This window comes from Narcine bancroftii, chromosome 1 (assembly GCF_036971445.1).
Source record: "Narcine bancroftii isolate sNarBan1 chromosome 1, sNarBan1.hap1, whole genome shotgun sequence".
Taxonomy (NCBI): Eukaryota; Metazoa; Chordata; class Chondrichthyes; order Torpediniformes; family Narcinidae; genus Narcine; species Narcine bancroftii.
The window spans coordinates 403,790,677-403,817,202 of NC_091469.1; the positions used below are offsets into that span (position 1 = coordinate 403,790,677).

General features: G+C 39.4%; 1 protein-coding gene and 1 long non-coding RNA gene across 17 annotated transcripts in view; both read left to right on the plus strand.

Annotated features, from left to right (window-relative positions):
• LOC138751496 (histone deacetylase 9-like) overlaps window positions 1–26,526 on the plus strand; it is an 851,890-nt gene that overhangs the window by 197,211 nt on the left and 628,153 nt on the right. The gene's annotated exons all lie outside the window — the stretch shown is intronic.
• LOC138751498 (uncharacterized) overlaps window positions 656–26,526 on the plus strand; it is a 54,562-nt gene continuing 28,691 nt past the window's right edge. The window contains exons 1-2 of the long non-coding RNA XR_011349989.1: window positions 656–756; window positions 5,402–5,476. This is a non-coding gene — a long non-coding RNA (uncharacterized lncRNA). The remainder of the gene's footprint in view (window positions 757–5,401; window positions 5,477–26,526) is intronic.

Sequence of the window (26,526 nt, forward strand, 5' to 3'; positions counted from 1 at the left end):
AACTGGATTGGTACATTAATTGGGTTTAATTAGGTTTTATGAGCATTCTATTGCATTTTATCATTAATTAAAAAAAAATAATGACGTTGACTAATTCAGGTAGGTTTAATTGGCCCCAAATTCACTTTTGACTGTTTAACCTGGCTGTAATTTGCTGCATTGAAATCTGCCAGATTGTATGTTTATTCCTGTTATTCCTAAATGATGCGAAGTTTTTCAGATCAAACTGATTTTGGTGACAATTTACAAAGCACTTTTTAATGGCATCAATTCAAAATTCATCCTTGGTGATAACTAACATGTTTCTAGTCAATGCATTTTCATAGCTAATTATGTAATGAAGCACGGAGCTTAATAGCAACAATGGAAGTAAATTTTGCACTTTACTCATGTCTGATTTTACTCATCACAAACAATACAAGCTGAACTAAATGGACTGATTCATCTCTATTCACCCAGTTGTGGCATTGTGCTCTTACAGATTTGAATCAGATCAAGTTTATTGGCTCAAGTCTGGTTACCTGTGAGGTAGTGTATGGCTGTATTTTATTTTTGTATAGTTTTTAAGCTTGTAGCCAAGTATATGCAAATAATTTTCATCAACAAAGAGCCTTTGTTCAATGAAGAGAGTTAGATGACATGCTGGAGACAGAAGCAGGAATACTGAAAAATCAATGTGCAACATGAAATAGTGAAACAATCCTGTGACTGAAACCATGCCCTGCATTCCTGCCTTGAAGGTACAAATAAAGATGGGTAAGTGAGCAATTAATGGGAAGGGGAGGACCCTTAAATATTACCATTGTCAAAAATGGTGTATTGTTTTGAATGAGTTTAAAGGACAATGTTAAAATGTTTAATACTATCTCATCTGAAAAATCTATTTAGATTTCCTCCTGAAGTCCATATCATCATGAAAACTTGGTTTCACCCAAATTCATTTACCTCTGATTAAGAAATTGTTGAGGGCATCAAATACGCAAGGTCCATTAACTTCAATGACATCCTTAGGTGTAATGGTTCAGATGTAGCTGGGAGCCAAGCCATGTTGTTCCAAATGGCGATTAAATTGGAAGTTACCCAATAAAGTAAAGAATTGACTAGATTTTTCCTGTCTACAAAAGGCTAAATGAAATTAATCTATCTCCCCACTGTCACTTTATGCTTTTGAAAAATTGTCCGATGTAAATCCAGTATTTACTCATCAGTAGTTTGATCACTTTGCTTTTTTTAAACCCAGTCTTGTATCTTGTGTTCTTGTATTATCTCTTGCAGCAAACTCATTTGTCCTGACTGTTCTGAGGTCATTTGTAGTTTAGGGGAATGTGGTGTGGAGAATAAAGCACCCTCATAAATGAACAAGATTATGGGTGAAATTTCTATTTTTGTTTCTTTGTCATTTCTGCTCTATGTAAATGATGCTGTATGAATCGCATACAGGTTCATTAATATAATCAGTAATATTTTAGATAAGATTATTTACATTGTCATTACCATAGCAGCAAGTAATAAGAAATATTAATACTAACAGCTCAGTAATGCAGATTTGAATCTGGCACTGACTGTAAGGCATTCTCCTTGTCACCTGCATGGGTTTTCTCCAGGTGTTCTGATTTCCTCCCATCCTCCAAAATTTACAGGGTTTAGGTGGCATGGGCTTGTGGGCAAAAAGGGCCTGTTGCCATGCAGCAACTTTTATATTAAAAAAAATATTAAAAGTATATACATGATTTAAAAAAAAAACAAACCAGATCAGTACAAATGCATTGTTTAAAGAAACAAGGCAAGATGAACAAAAGAGGAATATGATGAACTACATGATTGGATCTCATAATTTGCACATGCTTTAAAGGTGGTCTTGCCTATTAAGCTACTGTGCACATCTGTAGCAATGATGAGGTCTCTAGTGTGAGTGGGAATACATTTCAAAAAAAAAATCAGAAATCTTGGTGGCCTCAGTGGCAGATTAGTTGAAGTTCTTCCTCATTGACATTCACTATCTTTAGTAAAAATTGAGTTCTATCCATAGGAAAAAATTAAAGTGCTTGCAGTGTCCTTTGAAGTAAACTTAGAAGAATTACTATGGGTAGGATTTTAAAATGATGGCAGTGCGAGTGACTGGGGGTTCAAATTTAAATTTTGTAATTTGCAGCAATTACTTGATACTTGTTTTTCTATCTTTACATTTTCAACTCAGTTGAAATAAGGGGAATGTGTGTTTAATAGGGAATTGTCTTTCAATGGTGTATTTTTAATTAAGGTAGCATCTTTCTTGTGTGTCAACTTTGCTTTTCATTCTTGCAGAAACATACAAAGCCTGTACTCTCAAAATTTCACCTTTGATAACCTTCTACTTACCGAGCACATCCTATCTCAATCCATACTTTCTAGATCCTTTCTCATTTCCCCAAAATAGGCTTTTGCCAATTTAGAATCTCAACCCAAGGACCAGACCTATCTTTATCCATAATTATCTTGACGCTGGAGGTCAACTTTGCAGATGATGCCGCTTTAGTTGCCCATTCAGAGCCAGCTCTTCAGCGCTTGACGTCCTGCTTTGCGGAAACTGCCAAAATGTTTGGCCTGGAAGTCAGCCTGAAGAAAACTGAGGTCCTCCATCAGCCAGCTCCCCACCATGACTACCAGCCCCCCCACATCTCCATCGGGCACACAAAACTCAAAACGGTCAACCAGTTTACCTATCTCGGCTGCACCATTTCATCAGATGCAAGGATCGACAATGAGATAGACAACAGACTCGCCAAGGCAAATAGCGCCTTTGGAAGACTACACAAAAGAGTCTGGAAAAACAACCAACTGAAAAACCTCACAAAGATAAGCGTATACAGAGCCGTTGTCATACCCACACTCCTGTTCGGCTCCGAATCATGGGTCCTCTACCGGCACCACCTACGGCTCCTAGAACGCTTCCACCAGCGTTGTCTCCGCTCCATCCTCAACATCCATTGGAGCGCTCACACCCCTAACGTCGAGGTACTCGAGACGGCAGAGGTCGACAGCATCGAGTCCACGCTGCTGAAGATCCAGCTGCGCTGGATGGGTCACGTCTCCAGAATGGAGGACCATCGCCTTCCCAAGATCGTATTATATGGCGAGCTCTCCACTGGCCACCGTGACAGAGGTGCACCAAAGAAAAGGTACAAGGACTGCCTAAAGAAATCTCTTGGTGCCTGCCACATTGACCACCGCCAGTGGGCTGATAACGCCTCAAACCGTGCATCTTGGCGCCTCACAGTTTGGCGGGCAGCAGCCTCCTTTGAAGAAGACCGCAGAGCCCACCTCACTGACAAAAGGCAAAGGAGGAAAAACCCAACACCCAACCCCAACCAACCAATTTTCCCTTGCAACCGCTGCAATCGTGTCTGCCTGTCCCGCATCGGACTGGTCAGCCACAAACGAGCCTGCAGCTGACGTGGACTTTTTACCCCCTCCATAAATCTTCGTCCGCGAAGCCAAGCCAAAGAAAAGTCCTTACATGGACATGTGGCTGCTCACTCTCCCTCCTGAGAATGCTGTGAACTTGATCTGAGATATACTAGACTCTGGTACCTGGGAGGCAACATGCCATCTGGGAATCTCAATCTCTTACAGAGAACGCCTTATCTGTTCCCCTCACCATTGAATCCCTTATTGCTACAGCTTGTGATTTCTCCTCTCATTCTTTCTTTGCCACAGGGTAAGAAAGACTGTGTGCACGAGACCTGAACACCATGGTTTGTTCCTGGCAGTTGTGTCTCTCAACAGTATCCAAAATGGTATACATGTTATTGAGGGGAATGACCACAGGAGTGTCATGCACTTCCTGCCTGCTCCCTTTCCCTCTCCTGACTGTCACTCATCTACCTTCCTCTTGCCTCCAAGGTGTATTTTCATCCCTTTACCACCTATCCATCACCCCCTCAGCCTCCTGAATGATCCAGAGTTTATTAAACTCCAGCTCCAATTCCATCACAAGATTTGTAAGGAGCTGCAATTAGATGCACTTCTCATAGATCAAGTCATTTGGGGGTACCTTTGGCTTCCATGACAATCTGCAGACTGCAGAAGGAACATATGCTTGGATGCCATTCCCACAATATATGGAAATAAAAAGAAAAGTAACAAAAACTTTCCCTTGCCTGTTTCCTTGCTGAATCCTTTGTTCATCAACAGGGTTCTCCTTGCATTTGCTTGCCAAAGCCTCAAAATCCCATTCCCACAGTGTTCACTCCACTGAAGCTCCCCTACCCTTTATTGGTTACAGCTCATTAGCCAATGGAGTAATTTGAACAAATACTTAACATTCCGGGCATTTTCTAAATGTTCCTCTCCTCATTCCAAATCCAGCTCTCAACCGTCCGCAACTAGAAATAAACAAGCATCTATCTTTCCTGGTGCCGTTTAAATGTTTCTCCTCTTGCTCCAAGTCCCACTCTTGCAGTTTCCGATAAGAGGTGCAGAGAGTTTGGCTGGTTAGGATGAGTTTAACATGCTGGTTGCTTTTCCAAGGTGTTGTCAATGGAGGGGAGGGTAGTTGGGTGCAATCGCCAGCATCATGTTCAAGTCTTTGTATTTTCTGGCAGTCTTTGGCAGAGCAGGTTCTGTACCAGACAGTATGCTTTTAATGGTGCCACTGTAGAAGTGGTTAAAGGATGCTGATGAGGTACCAAATGTCCTCAAGCTTCTGAGGAGGCAGAGGTCCTGACGGGTTTTCCTGACCACTGCAGCAGCACATCCACCAGGATTCAGTAAAAATAAATAGCGCCGCAGCTGGAGCTGCTGTAACAGTGCAGTCGTGGAGTACGGGGAGTGGAGTTACAGAACTCCTTCAACCGGATAGAGATGCTGACTTCTCCATACAGGCTTTAAATAGCCTGTTAATGGTGCAAACACTGTTTTTCTTTGAAGCATCATGCAACTATGGAGATCTGTGCCCAAGGTGGTGGTGATTGTGCTGGATGGTGAACCATAAGGCATTGCAGGCCGGTTGGGGAGCTGTGGATGAATGCAGGGCACTTTGAGAAAATGCAGTGGACCACAGCAGCAGATCAGTGGCTGAAGAACTCACTCAGGCCATGGGTTGGTGGCGACTTGCACACAAAGGTTTCAGGTTGCTGGAGACGGGCTTATGAGGATGCCTTGAGCATCTTCCAGAGATTCGAGAGGATGCTGACGGCATGAAGAAATCTTGAAAGGCTTCAGGCATGTAAACTTCCTGATTGTATCAGAGGTTTGGATCTGGAGCTTGGTTTGCCAATGGATTCTGTGAGGTTTCAGAGTTGACAGGAGCACTAGAGGCAAAAACCTTGAATGCAGTGTTTCTGAAGGGACTGTCTTTAATTTATTTTTTTTTGATGAGGAACAAAGCAATGCTAATGGAAATTCTTTGTTTCCTTTCCAGCAGGCAAAAGTTGAAGTATATAATTACATTGTTTTATATACTATTACATGACAATAAAAGGAACATTAAACTTTGGTAAGTAACTTTGATATGTAAGAATAGTGCATTTTTGTTGGCCTAACTCACCTTTTTAAGGTGTCATATTTATCTGGTTATTTTTATCTGCTTCTTGACAAGACTGAACCAATAATCTTTGTTAGAATATCAAATTCAAAGTAGAGATTGTTTTTAAAAAAAAAATATCCCTAAATATACTTATTGTACAAACTGGCTTATAGAATCTTTGACAGAGCTGCCCCTGGTTGGCTTGCAGTTTTCCTTGTGAATTTTTGTTTGGAAAGTTAGAACATGGAAAATGAAAAATATTTTAAAATCTGGCACAATTATTCATACATAGGTGCATTCCATTGATTAATTCAGCTTTGTACAAATCCATGAAGTCCATCTCTGACAATTTTATGACTGAGGTGTAGAATGCACTAACATCCAAAAATATCCTTGCATTTTGAATCATCATTCAGAATTCAAATTTCAGATTTATTGTCAGAGTACATAAATGACATCACATACAAGCCTGGGATTTTTTCCCTACAGGCGAGGCAGAATATCAGTAGTGCAAAAAAAACTGTACACAATGTAGTCAAGTCAAATTTAGTGTTGTTTTACAAGTACAACCCAACAAAACAACATTCTCCAGTCCTTGGTGCAAAAACATGTAGACAAACAACCAGACATAGCACACTTAGAGACAAATAATAAATGTGCAGGACAAGTATATCTACAAATAAATAAATAGATATTATTTTGTACAAATGAGAGTCTCGGATGGTTAGTGTGAGCAGTTCCTTTGGTTGTTCAGCATTCTCACTGTCTGTGGCAAGAAGCTGTTCCTCAGCCTTATGGTGCTAGCTCTGATACTCCTGTATCTCTTCCCTGATGAGAGTAGCTGAAAGATGCTGTATGCTGGATGGAAAGGGTCCTCAATGATTTTGCATGCCCTCTTCAGACAATGATCCACATTAAGCCTCGGATTGTTAATCTCGCACCATGAGATTTTCCATCTCTTTGTAGTGCAACTCATCATTATTGTTGGAGCTGTATCTGGTGATGCATTTGTGGGTCAGTAGTCTGAACAGGAGCAGGCTGACCACACATCCCTGAGGTGTTCCAGTGCTCAGCCTGAGGTGCTCAATATTCTGCTACTGACGTGGACAGACTATGATCTTTCATTACAACAGATGGGTGATGAGTCACAGCAAGGACAGCTTTTCCATCAGCCTCTAGGGAATGAGCATATTAAATGCTGAGCTAAAGTCCATGAACGCAGACTGGCAATATGAGGCATTGTTCTCCAGGTGGGCCAGGACAGAGTAAAATTACATCATCTGTGGAATGGTTTCTTCTAGAGGCAAATTGAAATGCATTCCATTACTAGATGCTCGAAGCATTTCTGAATGGTGGAGGTCACTGCCACAAAGTGGTAGTCATTGAGGCCTGTTATTGTCACCCACATTTACATCAACTTTCTTCCAGATTCTACCACTCATCTGCATTCTCAGGGCAATTTACCTGCCATTGTTGGAAGACATCGGATGAATCCCACATGGTCACAGGAAGATTATGCAAAGGAAATACTTTGCATGTTTAATTATAAATGTAACAATACAATTTTTGAGAGAAAGTGCCACTCATTGGGAGAAGATGAATAATTTGATCATTTCACTTTTAAATGATTAGTTTATTAGTATCTACATTAAGTGTATGCAGCTGGACAGATAAAACTACAAAAACAACTTAAAATCAGCTACAATTGTATGCAATTGAATTAAAAGGAGACAATAAATGCAAACACAATGGATAATTAATTTTCAGTTATCAGAGTGAAAAATGTGGCTGTATTTTCCTCAATATTTTTCTTTGTTTACAGACAGCTCCTAAAGTCAGAATGTCGGAATTGAACTCTAGTCTCTAATGTAATGAGGTAGAAACCCAAATAACTAGGCCATTGTGCTGCCTTTTGGGTGGGGGGGAAAAGCAGGAAAATAAGACCAAGGTCATTGCTCAATCAGATTATCCTCGATTTATTTGACTATGTTTTCTTTGTTATCAATTCTGTGATTTGACAATTTATATTTTGATTAAGAAGCATTATTACTGTAATGTTAAATTTATATAGTTAAAATAAATATCTATAGGATAGTACGGGTTTATTTAAAATAAAGTTGATAATTTGCTCAATTCTGGCTGGAACTGTTCTACAGTTGGCTACTTTTTTGTCTCAAAAGCTAAGAAATAAAATATTAAACATTGGAAGTAGCACCTTTTGACAACATAGAAATATAGAAGTTTGCAAGAAACTACAGATTAGTATGCTATTCTTTTCATTTAAGGCCTAGATTATGAGACTTCAAAGTATGTCAAGATGATTTTGGCAAGCTATCTGGGGAAACCTCAAGAGAAATGGCTGTGCTGGCAATATTTTTAAGGCAGAATGAATTTGTAGGATATTTCTATTTAATCATAGTTTAGAGGAACAAATGCGAGTTTAACCCAATCTAATCAAGGATGAAGGCTTAAGACATTAATTGACAAAAAATAAAATTTTTCACAAGTTTGCATTAAGTCTCACACACATGAGCTTTAAGCCAGAAAATGTAAACAAAAACCCAAAGTTGTTCATGCAGTGCTACATCAAAGAAACGTAAGGAGCTTGTTTTTTGGCAGTATTGCAATTGATATTTAATGCAGACTCTGAAGGAGTGAGGTGAGCAAGTTGTGTGTATCAGTTTCTGCTAAATATTTTCTGGACTTTCCCTGCTGGAGGAATTGGGAAAATGTTGGATTAGCTGTTAGTGATACTCTGACTTCAGGAAGTCAACAGCTCTCCCTGAAAGGTTGAAGCTCATGAATGCCTCTTATTACAAGCCCCTGAGATTCAATATTGAAATGGCATACTCCTTGACATTACTGTTCCCAAATTTGTAAGCAAAAAGGAGCAAATGGCAACTTCCTCGAGGGTTGTGCTGCTTCTATCTTTGAGCAGCATGAATCAGTGTTTACCAGAAGCCTTATATATGTGGGTCTTCCATTGAACCTGTTAAAGATAGAGCAGCATTGGAGGAAGAATCCATGAGGAAATCCCCAGTTTACCTTTGATCTTCCCACATCCCAAACACCTGCAAAGAGAATAGCAGCAAGAGTCTATGATGAGGATGCATCTCTGACCTGAACTGCACAAATGCAAGAATAAACCCTGTTGTGGTCACCTGACTTCCAGCATGAAGTACAAGACAAAAACTTACTCCAAAAGTTTGAAAATCTATGAACCTTCTCAGCATTTATTTAACAGAAAGTGTTTTTGTTTACTTTTTTTATTTTTAAGTGCAGGAATTTTTTTTGAAGTTTCTTTGTGGAAGAATTTTTCAGAAAAGCTGAATGAGTGTGTTTGCTAAACTTCCTAGATCTGTTGAATTCAGGAAAATGACCTATGAAACCATTGGTTTGAAAATAGATGGGGAAATTTCCTCTGCCCACACAATGAAATTCCTAAAGTGTTTAGTTTCTTTGATCTTAATCATTTTTTCCTCCACCATTTATAACAAACTGGTGGCAACAAGAATAACAACTGTGTTACTTCTCCTTCAGCCTGAATCTGGCAGGACAAACAAAAATCTGATCCTTATTTTCAGCATATGGCTAAAGATGGATTCTTCACAAAAATAAGCAAGCATCCCTATCATATTAACTTGAAATGCAAGTGCTCATTCAGTTGTAATATGCTTTACATTCCGTGAATTTAATCTACGCACCTGATTCATGCAAAGGTGGATTGAGAATCAACTTTTAGATATTCATACAATCCTTGCTTTGTTCAATCGCAGACAAAATAGCCTCATGGTTAAAAACAGCTGGGCTTATTCACTTGTTCTCACTTTTGGAATTGCTCATTCATTTCACATAGTTTTACTGGGATATATTTATTTAACCTCTAAACATTTTGATTTATTCAGTTTGTAGAATACAGTCATCATTCTGTGCCTATTATACAGTATTTTAAATTTGGAGGAGTACTTGTTGGATTGTTTTTTCTTTTGCATGAACCCCCCCCCCCCCCCTCTCTTTTCATAGCATTAAAGCAGCTGGATTATTAGCAACAATTCTACTACATTCTGGTAACTTATGAATTTGTGAAAATAAGAAAACTTACAGCAGAAGGGGGTGCAATTGGAGTTCTGAGAACTTGGTCTAATTCAAAATATTGTCTCTAGGCCAAGATGTACACATTTGGAGATGTTTTCTAACCAGATGCATGTCAGCTGGAATGTCGGAATGTAATGCATCTTTGACGGGGATGCATTTAGACCAGTGGTTCCCAACCTTTTTATGCCCTGCACCCCTAAAAAAATTTTTAAATGTTCTCGCACCCCTTAAAGTAATAGTTTATTTAAGAATAAAGGTGAAGGTGACCAAAACAAATTTGCATAATCAATTTTTAATATATAAACAAAAATGAAACCTAAGGAAAAGAAAAAATATTACAACAAATTAAAAGTTGCATAAACCCTACAAAAAATTAAATTTTCATCCATGCATGAAATTTCTTTAAAAAAAATCAAATTCAAATGTTCATAAGCCAATTTAAATTTAATGTCTCTTTTGTTCCTGTTTATTGCTTGAGTTTTTCAAAACGTGGCACTTTGTTGCTGACAGCAATCCGCACGTCTGCCAGTCCACCCAAGCGACTTCTAGATTTTGTCTTGATTGACAAAAGGGCACTAAATCCAGACTTGCATAAGCATGTTGTCACGAATGGGATGATGCTTTTTCATGTCTTGGAAACATGTCCATTGCTGAACACCAATATTGTTCCAAAGTTTTGCTTTCAAACTGCATTTCAAGAACACGATTTGTGTGCAGTTCAATAAAATCTTCCTTCAGCTCTTCATCATCCGGCATATTATCCAAATTGAAGGAGTATGGATTTGTATTTATAAAAAAAAAAAAAAAAAAAAACTGAAATGCTATCTTGCACCCCCTGGAATGCTATCTCGTGCCCCCAAGGAACAGGCCCTTCATCTACAATGACTGTCCTGACCATAATGCTAATTTCAAAGAATGCCATCTGCCTGGACATGGACTAATATTCTCCCATCACCTACCTGTTCATGTGCCCTTTAGGATGTGACATTTCCACTCTGAAAACAAACACTATCTTAAACTCTCACAATATTTTAATACTTCAGCTTGCGATGTTTGAGGCAAAACAATTTGTTTGTCAAATGTCTCCTTCTCGCTAATATTCTTTTAATAGAGGCAATAACCTGATTAACCTTTTTTGCGCCCCCCAGCCTCCACAGCTTTCCTGTTATGTGAATTGCACATGATATTCCAAATGAATGTTTTAGTTATCTGCAAAGTGACTTCCCAACTTTTATGCTCTCTGCTCTGAGAGATGAAGGGAAGTATACTGTATACTTACAGTCTATCTACTTGTGTTGTCACTTTCAGGGAGCTATGGACTTTTATATTTGACCTCCCCAGGTGGAACACATTATAATTGTGAGGATTATATTTCCATCTCTATATACTTCCATTCCATATACTGAAGGTCTCAAAGTTCTTTGTTTCTTTCTTAAATACAAACCTAATCAGTCCACCACCTCCTCTACCAGGGAGAACTTGATCTCAGCCCCAATAACCTTTGACTTATCCCACTTTCTCCAAGTCAAAGTGGTAGCCATGGACACCCACATGGGTCCAAGCTATGCCTGCCTTTTTGTTGGCTATGTGGAGAAATCCATACAATAAAACTACACAGACAAGGCTCCTCAACTCTTCCTCCCCTGTATTGACATCTACAGTGGCACTGCATTATGCACCCATGATGAGCTTTTCATCTTTATCCTCTTGAGTGCTAACTTTCACCCCAACCAAATTCACTTGGTCCATCTCTGGTGATTCTATCTTCTCTCTTCTCTCTCTCTTCCCCCCCCCCCCCCCACCCCACCTTCCTTTAGAAAACCTGGCTTCCCCTCGACCACCAATAATTCAGCCCTTACACACAACTCCTTCATTTCCTACACATCTGCCCTACCCCCTCTGGTATTGGGCACAACAAGGACACATTTTTCCTCACCTACCATACCACCAGCAACCACATTCCAACTTATTAACCTCCATAATTTCTGTCTCGAGCAACATGATCCCACTACCAGATACATCTTCCCCTCTCCTCTCTACCAATTGCAGGGACCATCCCCTCTGTGTTCTGTAGACCACTCATCCCTTCCCACTACTCGCTCCCTTGCTATCTACCCCTGTGACAACATGTATGGCCAGACCTCCTCCCTCACCACCATTCATGGCCCCCAATAGTCCTTGCAAGTGAGGAAACGCTTTACCTGTGCATCTCCGGGGGCTATCTAGTGCTCCCATTGAGTCCTCCTCTATATTGAAGAGACTGGACACAGACTGGGAGATTGTCTAATTGAGTACCATCTCTCTTCCACATCAATGGTGGGGATGACCCATTGCCAGCCCCATTCTTGTGCTAACACGTCTGTTCATATCCTCGTGTGGTGCCAAACTGAGGCCATCCATAAATTGGAGGAGCAACACCTAATATTCTGTCTGGGCATTCTCCAACCAGATGGTGTTAACTCCACTTTCCATTTGGTAATTCCCCTGCCTCCCTCACTTCCCCATCCCTCTGTCTTCTTTCTTTCAGCTCTCCACCCCTTCCCTCTCCATTTAGAGAGCTCTCCCCTTCCCCTATCACCTCAGCTTTTGTTTCTTGTCCCCTCCCAATCATATGTACCAGTGACTCTTAACTGTGGACTCTTCCCACTGCCTGCTCCTCCCTCGCCATTTCATTCAGGTGCCTGCCTGATTTTTGCTCATACCCTGAAGGGCTCAGGCCTGAAATGTTGGTTATGTATCTTTAACTTTGCTACATAAAGAACATTGGGTGACTTGCTGTTTTTCCAGCATTTTTGTGTAGACTACCATCATAACATCTGCAAACTTTCTTGTTCTCCATCTATATTTCCCACTGATCTATATTCTGCTGTATCTTTTCTCATTATTTACCACTCTTCCAAATGTTGTGATGTGCAAAGGATCAGCCCACCGACCTTTTTGTCCATATTGTTAATGTACATCATAAACAGCAGATGTCCCATCATTGAACCCTACAGAACACTACTGTCGCAGACCTCTAGTCGCAATAACATTCCTTCACTTCTACCTTTTTGTTTTCTATGGCCAAGCCAATTTTGAATCCCCTGCACCTTAAATCTTCTGAATAATCCTGCATGGGGGACCTTGCATGCTTTCCTCAAGTCAATGTGGAGATTCACTGCCCTTCCCTCATCAATCCCATAAAATTCAATCCAGTTTGTAAGACAGGATCTACTAAGCCATGTTGACTCTTGAAATGCCCATGCTTTTCCCCATGGGGATAAATCCTGTCTAAGAATCTTCTTCCAATAATTTCCCTACTACTGATTTAAGGCTCTCACCAGCCTATAATTTATTTGCCCATCTCTCTTGCTCTTCTTAAACAAAGGAACAATGTTGGCCATTCCCTTGTTTTTGAGACTTCATTTTTGACCAAGAATCTCTGTCAAGCTGAAAACCATCTCTTGCTCTCTCATTAATCTGGGACCAATCTCATTAAACTCCAGGAACATTTCTGCCTTAATTTTAAAAAAAAAACACAGAGGAGGAGGAGATTGACGTGCTCTAGAATATCAACATCCGATCTTATGGTCTCAAACGTCCTTCTCCTTTGTGAATGCTGATGCAAAGTTGTAATTTATAATCTCACCAACTTCCTTGGGCATGAGGAATGAATTCTCTCCTTTGTCCTTGAGTCATTCTATCCTGTTGTGTTTTAATTTAATCTAGAGACACAGCACGATAACTGGCCTTTCCAGTGCACTAGTCTGTGCCGTCCAAATGCACCCATGTGTCCAATTAACATTCCAACTCCATACTTCCTTGTAACCTAGAAGAAAGCCGGAGCACCACTACCATGGGTATAATGCACAAACTCTTTACAGACTGCGCAGGATTCAAACCCGGGTCATTGACAATATAATACCAATGTGCTAGCTACTGCACTAACCATGTTACCCTATAATGTATGAATAAAATACTATTAGTATTTTTAATACTATTTGTCAAGTACTTTTCATGGTCCCTTTTATTCCTTCTGGCTGCCTAACAAAGTCCCAGTCAATATTTTTAGAAATTAAAATTACCCACAACACCAACCCTGTTGCCTTCACATCTTTCCATGATTTATCTACTTATCTGTGATCTTGTGGGAGGGATAGAGTATAACCTCATCATAGTGATTGCACCTTTCATATTCCTGACCTGTACCCATCTTGCCTCACTGGATGAGGGCACCAGGATGTTTTCTCTCATGCAGGTGTGACATTCTCCTTGATCGCTAGTTCAATCCCCCGCCCCAACCTCTCACATCCCTCTCACACTCTAGAATCTATCCTCAAAATAATCAGCTGACTTCTGCTATGAGTTGTGCAGTTAATTCTGAATTTCATCTGTTCATTCATGCAAAATCTAATGTTTTTTAGGCATCTCCTTATCCAAACTACTGTTGTTTGTATTGACTGGTGTAGTCATTATCATTGTTCCATAAGTGAGGAGTTGTATTTGTAATGGAATCTACTTACAAGAAGTACCAAGTGATACAAAGGGAACTCTATCTATCAGTGCACAGAACCCAAGCAGTAGGCAAGGTGCCTATATCTATAGTACATGTATCTATAGTTTGGAATTAGATGGTAGGGTGTTGGGTCATAATTGATCTCTATAGCCGCCTACACCCAAGGATCACAATAAGATATCCCTGAAAAAAAAATTGAGATGTAGATACAGCCTGAATCCTTATGGAATTTCAATGCCCAAATGAGAATGGGGCGGTAGGGCACTGCTGTAAACCTGTAAAGGTACTCTTAATTATCTGTGAATTCTGTTATTTTTGTGCATTTTTTTTAAAACAAAGTACTAAAAGCTCAACTTGACCAACTTTATCTCTGTGCAAGGTTGGCCAAATTTACAAACAACTTCAATGCCAGGTTTATTGTCACCTGAGAGTTTGTCCATGTACCCCATACATCTGCCTTTCTGAAGGGTGGAAATGGACTTCGTGGAAGATTCTGAACCAGATGCATGACTTTGCCTAAAGTACTTTTTCCTTTCAAGCCTTGTGTTTATCTATTCTTCCTCAGGTACGTGCAAAAAAAAACCCATACTTCCACATATCTGTCAAAGGTTACATATGACTATACTTGCCCACCTCTGTTCTCTTTTTCCATTAGCTCATTTAAAAAAAACACAGGTATCCATTTGGTGTGAGATTCTGTTCTATGCACAAAGCTGTAGAAATCCAGTTACCAGACATAATGGCCTAAAAGGCCTGTTCCTGTGCCATACCACTTCATGTTTTTTTAAACTACTAGTGTTCAGAATATTAAACATTTGCAGCTGTGAAATATCTCCCTCTTCAGTACCCTGAACACTTCACTATTTTTCAATGCCACTTAATCTTACAACTAAATGGAGGATTTCCCAGCTACATATGTTTCGGGTTTCACCTATGCCAGCCATTTTTTTTAAAAAGCGGAAGTTTGGTGTTACCATTACAATGATATATGCATAGATGATGGTGAAGTACTATTGAGCAACAATTTTCTGTGGTAACAAACTGCCTCTTGTACAAATAGCTCAAAGGGTCTGCGCTCTGCAGATAGCATGAATGCAAAACCACAAAGTTCACAACTCCATGAAAGCGAAGGGTCTATGTCTATTTGTGGAACTTTTGTTAAAGAGTGCTTCCTGTGGCTGTACATGAATGTTTAATGTTTTTTTTTAAAAAGTATTGTTTATTGCTGCTAAATATGTGCAAAATATAGATGATCAAACCAGAGCTCTGCAATTGCTATTGATATGGATAGAGAGTGAAACTGCCTTAAATTCTAAAATAAGAGCAAATTTTGTTTAACATCTTTATCTTGCGGTCTAATGAAACTGAGCTTATTCAGTGTTTGTTTCTGAACTTAATTTTAACTTTGTTTTTATTCACAGTTCTTATTTAATAATTCATTTTCATTAAATTAGGAGATAAACCACTTATAAACACTATAACATTTACTAGCTGGATTTCCTCTCCAAAAATCTCAAACCTGCTGTTAACTTTCCCCTAGTTTCATGTGTGAATCTCTCCCATACTGATTTCCACTTGTGCCAGGCAACAACACCACAGCTCCAAACATTGCCTCTAACATTGTGATTCTGGAGCATTATCAGCCAGGCTATCTTTGTAGCCATTGACACAGTTAAATACTTTTTACACTGTCCATGCTTTTTCTACCTTATTACCTTTCTCAGCAGGCTAATTCTCACTAGATTGCAATCTTATCAGCAGAAATATAACCAAAGGCTTCTCTTCCTGTTCCTACAGTTATTGGGGGAGCATCCAGAATCTAACCTTGTACACTGCCTCTTCCTTCCCCTTTCTTTCTAATATGATTGACTTTGGTGACATTGGAGACAAAAATATACTTTCTGATGTATATTGATAGCATCAGCTCTACATCTTCACCCACCATGCTTATTGCCTTAATACTGTTTAACTGCTTGACCCAGAATTCTTTGCAAAATTCTGAAAAGATGATGCACAGTTAAATTTTAACTCAACCCAGTTTTCCACAAATTTATGGATGTCAGCACACCAGATTTTTTTTCCCCCCAAAGATTTTAATTTCCCATAACACTTGTTTCTCATGCATAACTTTTCTGCAAATTATGCCAATAGTTAAGTGACGCATATAATTAACCTCCAATACAATTTCAGATTTTACTGGTTTAAATATGAACAAGTTCCATTATTAAAATCTCATTGTGGGTCATTCCTAGTTTGTGAAAGATGTTTAAAGAGTTTATGGAAATTACAGACCACCATTGTCAGATTTACCTGTGTGAAATGTAGCTCTGTTGATCATTCCTATGTCTACAGACTGTCATTTTCAGATCAATGAGGTAAAAAAAAAACCTCATTGGATGCAAATTTAGCATATTTTTGTCATGCAGGGAAGCTTTACATCAGAAAAATGATGCTATTTCACAGTTGTAAATGTATAATATTCTGAACACTAGTAGGTAAAGAATATGAAGAAGTATAGCAGAGGAACAGGCCCTTTGGGCCAATATGTTGGTACAGTAACTGGATTTCCATGGCTTTGTGCATATGATAATGAAATCTCGCACTGAATGCACCACACATGAGTGTTTTTTTTCATTGAGCTGATAGAAGAAGCGGAACTAGCTGGGAGGTATAGTCATAATGTAGCTACTGACAGATATGTGGAAGAATGTTTTTTTTTACACATACCTGAGGAGGAATAGATAATCATGAGGCTTGAGAGGAAAAATTATTTTTGGCAAAATCATTCATCTGGTTCAGAATCTTCCACAAAGTCCATTTCCACCCTTCAGAAATTTCAGGATGGAAAATATGTGAAGAACATGGACAAACTCTCAGGTGACAACAAAAAAACTTGCCATTGAAGTTCTTAATAAATTTGGTTAACCTTGTGCAGAGATAAAGTTGGTCAAGTTGAGGGTTTTAGTACTTTGTTTTTAAAAAGGTATGAAAAGAACAGTATTCACAGATATTTGTGAGTACCTTAATAGCTTGAAAATGCTACTGTAAAATTAAGACATGTTTTTGGACTGGTGGTAGATATAGGCACAGTTTTGCTTTTCTCAATTTTTCTTTTTTTAATTTCATAGAAACCTACATTTGAGTGTGTACACAGGAATTTTTAATTAAGCGGTGTTCACATAGATTTAACATGTGAAGGGAAAGATTTAAAATGGACCTGAGGAGCACATGTCTATACAAGTTGGCAGAGAAAGTGGTAGAGGCTGGCACATTTGTATTGTTTAAATGGGTACATGGATGGAAAAGGTTCAGAGGGGTATGGGCTAAATTCAGGTGAATGGGACTAGCTCAAGTTGGCAACTTGGTTGGCACAAACAAGATGAGCCATAGAGCCTTTTTTTTTTGCCAGGAATACAGTGGACCCCTTGAACATAGCAAATGTCTACTGCAGCCACAGTTCTTCACGAGTCTTCTCAAATTCTCCTGACCTCCATTGTCTCCCACCACCAAACATTCTCTTGCAGCTATATCTATCCTATGTATCAGCTGCATCTCCAGCTCCATCCCATCATTACACCATTAATTTGCTTCCCTGCAGCTGGCAAAGGATTTCTTGTATTTAGGGATGACACATTTTTAGAGCTTGTTCGAAAAAAAATTGTATCTGTGGCTGAATGATGACCACTGCAAAACCTTGCAATAGATTGATGGAAAAACCAAGTGACGTGATCAATTTTGGTGTAAAATTACACAGAAAAAACTCAATAATATTGTTCTATGAACTTAGAATGGGAAATGTCTCTTTCTGTGACTCCATAATGCTGCTCAAAATCTTCAAAATTTGAATAAAACATTTTATCACTAATCAACCGACCATCGCCAAAGTTCAATGTTCACAAGCTGACCAAGAAAGGATTGAAATGATTGTCCCAGAATTTTTGGGAAAATTAAGTGAGGCCTTGAGCACACATGTATATGGAAGTGTAAGTTGCATAGAACCTTCAGTCTTGTGCATATCACAAACACGTAACACTGAGGTACCAGCTTCCCTAGAAAAGTGGTTCTCAACCTTTTTTCTTTCCATTCACATACCACTTTAAGTATTCCCTATGTCCTAGGGATTGCTTAAGGTGATATCTGGGTGGAAAGAAAACATTTGAAAACCACTGATTTAATTCTACCTAATTGACTCCTTATATGCATGGTTTCATAACTCCAAAGGAGATGGGCCAATGACAATTTTTCCCTAGCAAAATATTTCAGCAACAATTGGGTCCAGGGCAATGATTCTTAACCTTCCCTTCCCACCCACATACCAGCTTAAGGAATCCTTTATATAATCACAGAGCACCGATGGCAGAGGGATTCCTTAAAGTGGTATGTGAATGGAAAGTAAAAAGGTTGAGAACCACTGCCCTAGAAGATATTGATATCTCAACTGGAAATCTAGATCTGAAATACCTGTAAGGTAAAGAATTAGGTTACACATTCACAAATTCCCAAAATAAGTTTGGACTTGGTCATTCTGTTTTGTAATATCATTATACATTTTAATCAAATAAACATTAAGTGGTATAACCATTCAGTGGGTCAGACAGCATCTGTGGAAAATGGGGGGAAAAAAATCAAAGTTTAAGGTCAACGATCTTTCATCATTAAATTTTAATTACTGTCAGAACAACCTCTCTTACATAGAACATGATCATTTATAGGAGTGTAGTATCATTCCTTCAGATTTCTAATTTTAATGAAGATTTCTTCCCTCTTTCTCAGTATTAATAGATAATAAATTAATATACACATGCCAAAGTAAAGATTCTATAATCTTGGTGAGGCAATGAGTTGATTGTCATATCCATAGCACAATATAGAGAAGTACCAAAAGTCTTCATTGTCACAACCACACAGATACACAATACTGACTACTATTAATATGAATTAACTTGCCAAAACAAAATAAGAAATAACACCTATAAAATAATAGATAAATAGTCATTGTTCTTGAACCTAGAGGTACTGGACTTCAGACTACTGTACCTTATAATCCCCATGACCTATCCTGGATGCATATCTCCTCACTTGTCAGGAAGGCACAACAGCAACTGCACTTCCTGAGAAAACTGAGACGGGTAAGACTACCAGCCACAATCATGTCATCATTCTACAGGAGGTCTATCAACAGAATCCTGGTCAGCTGCATCACTGTGCTACAATGTGGAGGACAATCCACAGGACCATGAGAGCAGCAGAGAGGATCACTGCGGTCTCCCTTCCCAACCTCTGCCTTCCTCTCCTTCCCCCTCCCACCCCGATGGAATTTGCCATGATTGTTGTCTAAAAAAGGTTTGCAAAATTAGTGAAGTGCCATACCACTGTGCATACTTCATCTTCCAGCTACTCCTATCGAGAAAGAGCCACCAGGCTGAGAAACTGGTTCTTTCCTTTGGCAGTGTGATTGTCGAATGAATGATGATCTGCTTATACAAACTCTCCGTCTCTACCATTTATTTAACAATTTAAAAAAAAACTTTAAGAAAAAGATTGTTGTTCTGGCTCTATCCAATCAGATTCTTTTGGAAGGTTTTTTTGAAAGTTTTGATATCTCTGAATGTTTACAAAGGAAAGGAGGAAGATGCAAATACTGGGTTGGGATTTGGGGTTTTGTTTGGTACAGCAAATAGGACAAACTCAGTGCACTCTATTCTGGCATCTCACTCAGAATTCAGAATGTATTCAAAGGAAAATGAATACAAATTGAACCAGCTCTAAGACAGGATATATTTGGAGATACATTTCTGGTAGCATTATTTGCGTGATGAATGAGGATTCCTTTGAGGATGGAGTAATACATTATTTTATGACTGTAAGTGCTATCCTACTTACGATGGTCCAACTATGGTTTTTCAAAGTTATGATGGTTCGAATATGTACTTTCAATTTTGAATTCTGATCTGTTACTGCACTTGTGATATGGGGTATGCTACTCTCTTGCAATTCTGGTTGATGGCAACATCGTACAACCACGCTTGTAGTCTCAATGCTTCAAACATTCTTCATCCCCCAGTGTGCTTTCAACTGTGTACATTAATGTTTTTTTTTATCCAGTGTGGAATAAAGGTATTCAATAGATTATTATAAAAATGTAGGTGCGGTATTCTTTATCGACGTACAATTTTTTTCGACTTACGATGGGTTTGCCAGAACAGAACCCGATCCTAAGTTTACCTATAGTAAAGACAATGCAAAATTTATACTGACATACATGAATTCACAAATATATCAGCAAAGAGCAAGAGTAGAAGACAAATTTGAAGAGGTTATATTTGGGGCAATGAATCAGTCTTTGGCTCATCCAGCTGAGAAAATTGACCAGATTATGATTTGATATTTTTAAAGAAACAAATCAGCATAAATTGTCTTGCCTGCCTTATCCTCTTACAGAGCATTTCACTGTATCAGGAGCTATTGAGTACTAGTACCTTCACTGAGAAAATGGAGCTTTCATTCAGGGTTATTTTCAGAAATGGCCCCATTATCATTTTATGCTTTGCAATGTCTCTCAGCAAAATTGCTGTGCTCTGGTTCCTTACAGTTGGGAGTCTATATTGATTCAGTGCAGTCAGCCTCCACACAAAAATGGTATTTATCCATGTCTTGCAGTTTCACAGCTAAAGTAATGTTTTTTCATAATTTTTGGTGCACAACCCATATTATCATTTGATTACCTTTATCCAGATATTTTGAATTTGAATGCTATGGCTGGAGCCTTTTCATTCCTGATCAAAATTGAGCTGGATAAAATTCTGAACAGAAAAAATTTTGAGAATTGTTGGGGGGGGGGGGAGGGGGAGGAGGAGGAGTGTTTGATCCTCTTGCAAAGATCTAATATGGTCATGGTCATGCATCCATTCTATGATATTATCAGGACCTGGGAGAAGTAGTTAGATGTTATAGAGAGGATGTGTGAACCAGTTTGCATTGACAACAAAAAAACAATTTACTATTCTGATCATTGTTCTAACTTTGTTGTTTTAACCACTAAAGTAAAGGTCAAAGCTAAGTTCAGCTGCTGAATATTCAGTTTGATTGGGAGCAAGGTGGTGTGAGTGAAAGCTAACACTATGTAATGGTACTTTGCCTGCACTCGGTCATGTCTGTCTAACCTCCTTCCTATCCATATAGCAAAAATACTGGAAGAACTCAGTCGGGCTCGCAGTATCCATAGGAGATAAAGATATATTACCAATGCTTTGGGCCTGAGCCCTTCTTCAAGGTATATGATAAAGCAATCAGCACCTGAGTAAATGAAATGGCAGAGGAGGAGTACAGACAGAAGGTGATAATTGGATCTGAAGAAGAGGGACCAGGAGAAAGGAAAGGTGAGAAGTAATAGGGGGAGGATCTTCAATGAATGCAGAGCTTGGGTAAAGGAGACAAGCGGAGAAGGGAAGAGAGAGAGTGTGTGTAAGAGAGAGAGAGATACAGGAAAGGAGACTCCTCCCCTGCCATTTCTTTTGTTCAGGCACTGACTGCTTTTTCTCATACCTTGAAGAAGGCCTCAGGCCAAAAACATCAGAGATATATCTTTACATCTTCTGGATGGAGAGAGGCCTACTGGATTCCTCCAGGACTTCGGTACTATAATGTCCGCAGACGTTTATGTTTCACTCTATCCATATACCTGTCCAAATGTCTTAACTGCCTTGGCCACTTCCTGGCAACTCATTTCATATATACACCATCTCCTGTGTGAAAAGTTTGCCATCCAGATCCTTTTTAGTTCTTCACCCCCTCTCCTTTAAGTTTGCAACTTTCTATCCTGGGGAAAAGACTGTGACTATTCACATTTAATGATTAGATTTTAGGTCAGATGTTATTGTGTCTCAAATTTTAAAAAAAAACATAACACGGCAAATTAAATTTCTGGACACTTGAATTTCCATTTTCTTTGTAAAATGTTTTTTTTTCTTCTGTGGTTGCAAGATGCTTCCTTGCTTGCAGCTCGATCCAGAACTATTTCTTTCTTCAACAGACTAACTAATAAATAATGATCTCAGGGATGTCACTAGGTTTGGTGTCACCCAGGGCGGTAACTCATGGTGTAACCCTCACCATCGACTTCCTCCCGTACCAGAGCACTCAAAATTCTTAATGATTTTTTGTACTAATGTTACTTGTAAATCATAATTCCCGTTGTAGCGACAACTATCTATAAAAGCTGCTTGGAGGCTAGGTGGGGTCCTTTACTGTGATGCATTCTGATATAATCAACTACTAAGTCCAGATGAGTTTTTTAACAGTTTATAGACAACCACAAAAACTTGTAATGATTTATTATAACATAATCCAAATATTCCAATAGTAATGTCGATGTAGAAATGATCTATTACAACAACATCTGTGAAGCATTATCTATAATAGATCATGTTTAATCCATGGTAACCGTCAACAGAAAATATGCGATCCTCACTCACCCTCTTCATCTCTATCGATGAAGAATTCGGTCCCCAACATCCGTGCCTGCACCAACTGTCCCCAGCATGCAAAACCCCCTCACCTCTGTGCCAACTGTCCTCAGTAAGCGAAACTGTCAGAAGAGAATAGCGCACATGTGGATCAGCATGGCACTGGAAAGGGGCAACATCAACGGGAACAGTAGCAGAAACGATGGCAGCAACTGGACATCGCAGCCTTTGGTCCCCAGGAGGCCGCCGATGGCAGCAACTAACCCAACAGAGGTAAATAATGAGTCTTTGGCTCTTACTCAGGCCCTTAATATTATGTCTCAAATAATTATTACACATTTATAAATAACAATCAAATACAGCAAATTCCAATATTATGTAGATCTTCTTTCTTCATTCTTCATAAGGCCAGAGGTTACCAGCACATAGCCTTGTCAAGTGACAAGGTCAAAAAAAATAGTCAGTTTGAACTTGTCAGAATTCCTCCATCTCCTGTAGAAGGCAGACCCTGCCACATCTGATATTAGATCATTTTTATCCTGAGTTTTAATGTCTTTCTGACAGTGTCTTAACCACAAATTATCAATTTTTTCAACAAAAGTTTGCAATTCTCAATGTGATTATAGGGGTACACCTGTTCAATACAAGCTCCAAAATGTCATATGGAACTCCTCCGATTTCTCAAATAGAGTCCACATTATTTTAAAGAACTAATGCACTGTTCAAATAATTACATTATCTTTGGAAGATAAACAATCTCTGATCCAGAGTACACTTGTATCTTTGAGTTAAAATGGCAACCAGTAAACCTCAGATCTTCCTCAGAGAGAATAGACACAGCTTTCCCTTCGGATGGCGATAATGGTCTCTGTTAGACCTCCAGATCCCAAAGACAATGAAGGCTTTAAGGAGAAGCCTAGGCTTCTTCTCTTACTATGCCTAGTGGGTCCCTCACTAGGAGGATAAAGTCCAGCCCCTCTTAAAGTCCATCTCCTTCCCATTATCACCTGAAGCCCAGGCAGCTTTTGACTACCTTTAGTTGGCAATGAACGGAGAGGTACAGTAGAGAAGTTAAATAAGTGGCAGTTGCATATCTGTCAAGTCCGGTACCACATCAATCATCCTCTTTTTTGGATTTAACATGAGGCATATCTTCAGCATGTCATTTGGCTTTCTTTTCTTCAGCATTCTGCTCCCAAAAGGAAAAGTTTGAGCTCCCAGAATCTTTTTTTTTTGAGTGGGTGGGGAGGGGGGGGGTTGAAGGGAGGGGGGGGGGGGAAAGGGGAGAAAATGACACTGCATATTCAAGAGGGAAATGTTTGTGTGTATTTTGGTTAGTATGGTTCATAATGTGAAAAATAAAAGAAGCTTCAAACTCTAGAACTCTCTACCCCCTCTGCACCTGGATCCTTGACTTCCTCATGGGAAGACCACAGTCAGTATGAATTGGAAACAACGTGTCCTCCTCACTGATTATCAACACAGGCACACCCCAAGGATGTGTGCTTTGCCCAATGCACCACTCATTATGCGCCCATGACTGTGTGGCCAAGCACAATTCCAATGCCATCTTCAAATTTGCTGATGACAAAAGTTGTAGGTAGAATCACAAACGGCAATGAGGAAGCCAACAGAAGAGAGACAGATCAGCTCATTGACTGGTGTAATGGCAATAGCCTTGCGTTCAACATTAGTAAAACCAAGGAGATGATTATGGACTTCAGAAGGTAGTCAGGGGAGCATGATCCAGTCCTCATCGAGAGCTCAGTAGTGGAGAGGGTCATGAACTTCAAATTTCTGAATCTGTCCTGGAGCCTCCACGTTGTTGCAATTGCATAGAAGACTTGCCAGCAGCTGTACTTTGTGAGGTGTTTGAGGAGGTTCAGTATGTCACCAAAGATTCTCATAAACCTCTACAGTTGTACCGTGGAGAGCATTCTGGCTGGATGCATCATTGCCTTGTATGGAGGCACCAACTCTCAGGACAAGAATAAACCAGAGGGTTATTGACTCAGCCTACAATATCACAGGCACCAGACTTCACTCTATTGAGGACATCTACATGAGGCTGCACCTTAAATAAAAAGCAGCCTCTATCCTCAAAGACCTCCATTATCCAAGCCATGCCCTCTTCATTCTGCTACCATTGGGAGAAAGGTACAGGAGCCTAAAGACGAACACTTAATGGCACAAGGACAGCTTCTTTCCCGCTGATGTCAGTTTCCTGAATAATCAATGAACCAAAGACACTGCCTTACATTTTGTGCTCTATTTAAAAAAATATATATATATTGTACTTGTCATAGGATGGTTATAATATGAATGTTTGCACCATGCTGCTCTCGCAAAACACTGAATATAATGACTTGTTTACGATAATAAATTCTGATTCTGAGTATTTGGCTGCAAAACTTGCAACTGCCTTGAGAGAACAAAATGTTGAAAAAAGAACTTGGACATATTGGACAATCATGAAAACAGTAACCAGATCATTATTAACTTTGTACTTAGAAACAAAACTGATTTTCAGAAAACTGGGATTCTCCAGTTTTGAAAGTGACCAAGAGAAAAGGCCAGGAATGGAGACTTAATTGTAGATAGAATTTGCAAAGGCAAAGTATAACAGCTGAAGAAATGAATGCAGTTACTGAGGAAATGGATTCAGTTGGAGGAGGAGATTCATCTTTTGATAACACAAGGCAGCTAATGACGGAAAACAATCAACAATGTACCTTGAAGGCACAACTAATAATGATGCAAAAAGAACGATTTGAATTTCAGCATTGTAAGAAGATGAAGAAATTCAGACTCTGAGTTTACTACACAGCAGGGCTGAATGCATCACATGACCCTTTCACTCCAGGTCAAGTTACTAACTACTTAGAAGACAAGAGGACAATTACTTTCTTATTGAATTGATTTAATGCAGAAGAGAGAATCGTATAAAAGGCTTCAAAATAAACAGTCAGAAAATGAGACTGAATTGCAAGTTTCAAAATTGGATCTGGAATTTCAGGAAAAGCCAATGGAAGCCAGAGTGGTTGAAAAGGCTGCACTTCTAGTTATAGAATAACTGCTATGGCTGTTGATGAGTTTGAAGAACCAGTGTTGTTTGACTCTATGACATTTGCAGAAAAAGATGTGCAAATTTGCTGGGAAGGTTAGAGACTCATCCATTAAAATCAAAAGAAGCTACAAACTCTAGAACTCTCTACCCCCTCTGCACCTGGAACCTTGACTTCCTCATGGGAAGACCACAGTCAGTATGAATTGGAAACAACGTGTCTTCCTCACTGATTCCAGCGCTGAGGGAACAATGTAATTGAAGGCCGAGCTGTAGTCGATGAAGAGCAGCCGTATATATGAATTGGTGTTTTTGAGGTGATCCAAACCTGAGTGGAGACCCTGCAATATTGGATTTGCTGTGGACTGATTGTAACGATAGGCGAATTGCAGTGGTTTCAAATCTTTGCATGTTAATTCTGGTCATGTCCAGCCTCTCAAAGCATTTCATCACAGTAGTAGTTCGTGGTACTGGGTGGTAGTCATTGTGGCAGCCCACACTACTCTTCTTGGGTACTGAGATGACTGATGCCTCTTTGAACCAGATGAGAACCTCTGGCTGCCACAATGAAAGGTTGTAAATGTCCGTGAACACTCCAACTAGTTTGTGGAGCAGATTTCCTGTACCCTGCCAAGTACGCCATCAGAGCCGGGGTTCGCACTTTTGATTCATGCTCTGATGTCACTCTCAGAGACCGATATCTCAGGGTCCTTAGCCTTTTCAGGGATTCTCATAGGCATAAAAGCTGTTCAGCTCATTGGGTAGTGAAGCATCACAGCCATCTCTCATGTTCACCCTTGGTTTGTAGGCGTTATTCCATCTGTGCAATTTTCTGTGTTCACCAGTTTTACAGCAGGCTGCGAGATTTTTTTTTCGCTGACCTTGTTTATTGTAGCCTCTA